This window comes from Octopus bimaculoides, chromosome 14 (assembly GCF_001194135.2).
Source record: "Octopus bimaculoides isolate UCB-OBI-ISO-001 chromosome 14, ASM119413v2, whole genome shotgun sequence".
In the NCBI taxonomy this organism is placed as follows: domain Eukaryota; kingdom Metazoa; phylum Mollusca; class Cephalopoda; order Octopoda; family Octopodidae; genus Octopus; species Octopus bimaculoides.
In genome coordinates, this window is record NC_068994.1 from 4,783,096 (window position 1) to 4,788,432 (window position 5,337).

Here is a 5,337-nt window from a genome sequence, read left to right on the forward strand (position 1 = left end):
TATATATATATATATATATATATATGTATGTATATGAGTGAGTGTAACGGAAACATCTCTCTATACGCCATCGACACTATTTAAGATGAATGGAAATATCAATTAAATATAGGTGTTGATATATATTGAGATATGTAGCAGAATAAAGAACGAAAGATCAGATGGAAAATAAGGGCATTCATTGCTAAACCCAAAGGATAACCGAAGACTACTACTAAATGCACCACAATAGCATATATGTGTGTGTATATATTTGTATATATGCATGCATGTATACGTGTACACGCATTTATGCATACATGTAAATACACACACACAATTATATATATAGTTGTGACCGGATTCCGAAGCAGGTTGCTGCCCTACGTTTATAAAGAACTACATTTGTCACAGATAAAACGTTGGATCTACTTCAGTTAAATCGTTTTCTCTCATAGCAAATCCATTCATATTTAAGATGCATCCATAGGAATATAAAATAAATAAGATTGGACATCAGTAATCCACCAGTAATTTAATTTATCGACCAGCAGAAAACGAAAGGCAATGTTGACCTCGGTGGGATTTGAACCCAAAACGTAGAAGACTATCCTATAAACTCGCTATTCTTCTGAATACAAAATACAATAATCATTCGTAGTTTATATATGTATGTATGTATGAACTAGTGGAGCAGTAAACTGATACCGAAAATGTTGCATTTACATAGTTATTATAGAAGAAATTAGGGTCATGTCTGTGTGTGTGTGTGTGTGTGTGTATAATGTATATGCTTGCGTATATGTGTGTGTATATATATATATATATGTTTGTATGCGTGTGTCTATATATGTGTATATGTTTGTAGTACACCCACAAGAACGGGAGAGAAAGTACTCAATACATGTAACAACTGATGATTCACCCCATCCGCCCCAATAGACAGATTGTTGCTACAAACGTCTCCTCGGGCGAGTATAAAAAGGTACATATATATATGTGTGTGTGTGTGTATCTCTGTAAATTTGATCCACGAAAATTCTCCGTTAGCCAGAATGGTACACGTAACAATAAATGTTATTAATAAGAAATATGTTATAGTTATAAATAATTATCGCAAAACAAGGTACTGCGCCATTCCTGATCTTTAAATAAATAGATTTGGATAAACATTTGAAATGGACAACAATGGAGGGGAATGAAGAATGAAGAAATAGTCGAATAGCTTTGGGGGACATGGAACCGCTGGGAACATTTTTGAGTAAAGCACAAGGTGTGTGTGTGTGTGTGTGTGTGTGTGTATATATATATATATATATAACGGTGGTGCCCCAGCATGGCCGCAACTCTTGAGCTGATACTAGAGTTAAAGAGTATATGTAAAATGTATGTATGAACTTGTATACGTCAATGTATGTATATTTACACGTAGACCCATGTCTGTCAGGTGGAAAGTATAGATTTAACAATACATGTTTGCAAAGACTCCCCAAACTGGTAAGTTGTCCTAGACCCTGGTCAACCCTGATCGTGTCGATCTATGATCGAAGGTATTCCAGTCATGACCATCACGTTGTCAGATTATATTATCCAGGGTGTGATAGGATGTGATTTGAGGGAGATTTGGCTACTATTTCTAAATAGACTGACCGATCACGACGAGAGAGAGAGATATACAGAGACAGGCTCTCTTGTTCAGTTCGTTTGAATGTTGTGAACAGACAGAACGTGGAGAAGTGATGGCTGTATTAGAAGACAACCTGTCTAAAAATGTGAAGAATGAGTGTCGGATATAATAGAGAAATAAATAGAGAGATGGTTAAGTGCGCGATCGAACATGTTCTAGAGAGGAATCAAGTGTTGTTCCCTTCTTAAACGTTTATAGTAGAAGAGAAAATACTTGTAAGAGCCGAGGGTGGCTTTCTGTGATGTAGCGACGGAAGACACAAGTGGGGGGCGGTTAGTGGTCAGGTGCAAAATAAAATGGTGCGGGAGGGGGGGACATATAGTGGTAGAGAAACGGGGTGGGAATGGGACGAGAAAGTGAGGCAAGAGGAGAGGTGTGGGGAGTCCTTACCTTCAGTGGATGTCTTCAGAAAAGAGATTGTCCCTCTTTCGAGCACCTCTTCTTACACAGTTGAGCACTAAACTACTTCAAACATACTCACATACACACACACGTATATATATATGTAAATATATACACATTTACAGACACACATACACAAGCCTATCTGTACACACAGTAAATAGTGCATCAATACATTTCTATACAAGCGCACGTGTATATATATATATAAATATATATGTATTTATATATATACATGTATATCTATATATATATATGATGTATTTAATTAATACTACATACACTCACACATACATACAACTCAAGAACAATGAAACCGGTGCTATGTCACGTTTGACACGTATGACATTATATCCGTACGTTGTGGAACTCGACAATGATTCGCATTTCTGTCTGTGTGAGTGATAGTGTGTATGTGTGTGTGTATATACGTACATATATATATATATATATATATATATATATATATATATATATATATATTACAAGGACAAACCTCAGGGAAAAATAACGATGAAAAATAGTTACCGAAATACTAAAGTTCACATAAATCAAAATATACATACATACAAATACATATATTTTTTATTATAGTGCATATATATAGGAATATATAGAAATATAGAGAGAGAGGAAGAGATTTATATGTAAAATTATAGAACCTATTTATTGTATTTGGTCCTCTTCTCTTTCATTGTGTATACATACACTCGTACACACACACACATAAATATATATATATATATATATACACACACACACACATCAACAGTCTAGATGTAGCATTTTTATTACCAGCGAAAAATATGTGCATTTATTAATTTCTTTCTTCATACACGTAATTAAATTTCATCAATCCAATTTAGTCGACTTTCAAAAATTATTTTAATTAAAAGACAACATTATTACATTACTAAAAAGTGAGGGACTTATTTGTCACATAAAAAAAGCAGTCCCTACCGAAATTAAGTCCGTCTGGAAATTAATACGCCGGATTATCTCCCTTTTGTTTACATTTCCCAAGCTTTGTAATCGACTCCTTTAAAAAGTTTCTAGTAAAAAAATTGAGTAAATAAAAACCTTAGCTTCGGCTCTGTCTGTGTGTCACGTAGTTCTTTCGCTCCTTATCTCCCCCTTCCTCCTTCATTTTCACTCTCTTTCTCTTTCTCAGTCTCTTTCTATCTGTCTGCCTTTCTTTCTAGATCGGCCTGTACCTACATAATAGCGCGCACTCTACTTTCTCTCTCCCACCACGTTCGATCGACCGACCAACTGACATCGTCTTCATCCACATCTAAACTACTCTTAATCTGCCTGCTTTTTTTCTTTTCCTTTCTTCCTTCCTTCTCTCTCTCTCTCTCTCTATTTCTTTCTTCCTTCTACACTTTCTCTCTCTCTCTCACTTTCTTTCTCTCCTTGTCTGTCCTATATATACTCTCTCACTCTTTCTTTCTCTCTCTCCTTGTCTGACTGTGTTGCTGTCTAAAAACCACTCTCACCACTGCTGCTGCCCAGGTTGGTATTACAGTTTCATCCATCCTCTATCCCTCTCTGTCCCTCTCTCATTCTCCTATATATCTCTCTCTTACTCCCTCCTCCTCTCTTCGACCACATCTTTCTCCTTCACACCCTTTCTTTCTCCCCCTCCCCCGAAGTCCAGTTCTAACCATTCCAGCCAACTTTGCTTGAACTGGTCACTAGACTTTCTTCGCTCAAACTCTTCCCGCTCTCTTTAAACTTTCGGGAAGCTGAATTTAAAAATGGCAGGGAAACCACAAACTATCAAACACGAAAGAGAAAAAAAACATTACTACGTTTTTTAAAATCTTTTTCTCTTTTCTTTTCAATTTAATAATTATTTATTTTGCCATTATTCATTATAATAATTTTTCTCTTTCTTCGTACGTGGTCTCCTGTAAATTTCATTGTGTTTATGTCTACAATCATATACATATGTATATATATATGTATATATATATATATATATTATATTCAGTTATTTATCGCCAGGTCAACCGTGTTTATATAGAGCTAGACTGCATTATCCCTTGTGTCTCTCCATTTTAAGACAATAGCATGTGATTTGAGGGAGATGTGGCTGTTATTCACATCCAAAGTCTTAAAAACGGGAAGACACATTGGAAGATGTAGTTTCGAATACAAATACGGAATGGTCACCAGTTTAAAACCTTTTATTATCAACGGTATTCAGTCAGGACAAACCTGATATTTATATACAAATACGTATTGTTGTTTACCCCAGGGTAAACCCCATGATCAAAGTGGTTCCAGCCGTGACCATTCCGTCCCTTTTGTGTACCAGAATCTACATTGTCCTATGGTACATCTATATCTAAAATGCTAGGGGATGATTTGAGAGAGATCTAGCTGCTATTTCGAAACAACCACCTATCTAGCATTTGTAGTTTGCATTATACATATATATATATATATATATACACATACACACATATATATATATATATGTGTGTGTGTATGTATGGATAATTTAGAATGTATAAGAGTATCGACTCATTAGCACAATTTAGTGATATCCTTATATTTTGAGGTTTGCTAGCGTGGATTTGGTGGAAAAGAGGAGTGGAAGACGTGTTAAATGAGTTAATTATATGCAGCTAATTTGTACGAGGTTGAGTAATTACATAAAAGCATGTGAACCAGGCAGTCAACCCCATTAATTCTTTTGTGGTCAGCTTCTCAATACTTTTGACTTAATGACTCCGAGAAACAATCAAAAATAGTCAATAAGGAAACCGCATGTGTATGTGATATATATGTATGTCTATATATATATATATATATATATATAAATGAAATATTCAAACACTGAGATTTGAAGTTAGATATATATATATATTGCGTGTGTTGTAAATGTACATTGAAACATGTATATATATATATTGTCTTATATATACCTATGGATATTTATGTATGCATATGTAGGTATGTCTATATGGATATAAGTAAATACATGCATACTAAGCTATATGTATATGTGTGTGTGTATTATGTGCGTATGTGTATACTCAAAGTATATTACAACTATATATTTGGAAGCATGTATATCGGTGCTATGTGGATATATACGAATATTTATATAGACCTGTATGTATGTATGTATAAAGAGAAATGTATGCATATAACAGTATGTACACGCAATCACACAAGATAAAGGCATATATGTATGTATTTATATGCTTCTACGTACCTATATATATATATATATATATATATATATATATATATAT

At 34.3% G+C, this 5,337-nt stretch overlaps 1 protein-coding gene and 1 long non-coding RNA gene across 9 annotated transcripts in view; one reads left to right on the forward strand and one right to left on the reverse strand.

Moving 5' to 3' along the window:
• Positions 1–3,544, reverse strand: part of LOC106870063 (zinc finger protein ZFP2) — a 20,445-nt gene extending 16,901 nt beyond the window's left edge. For 3 of the 8 annotated variants that reach the window (XM_052972965.1, XM_052972964.1, XM_052972966.1), the window contains exon 1: positions 2,057–2,446. The gene's annotated coding sequence lies outside the window, so the exon portion shown is untranslated. Of the gene's footprint in view, positions 1–1,879; positions 1,915–2,056; positions 2,447–2,730; positions 2,804–3,028 lie in introns of those variants that run through there. The other 5 variants (XM_052972961.1, XM_052972959.1, XM_052972960.1 and 2 more) reach the window with 5 other exon arrangements.
• The window catches only part of LOC106870117 (uncharacterized), a 15,186-nt gene continuing 13,293 nt past the window's right edge, over positions 3,445–5,337 (forward strand). The window contains exon 1 of the long non-coding RNA XR_001409487.2: positions 3,445–3,583. This is a non-coding gene — a long non-coding RNA (uncharacterized LOC106870117). The remainder of the gene's footprint in view (positions 3,584–5,337) is intronic.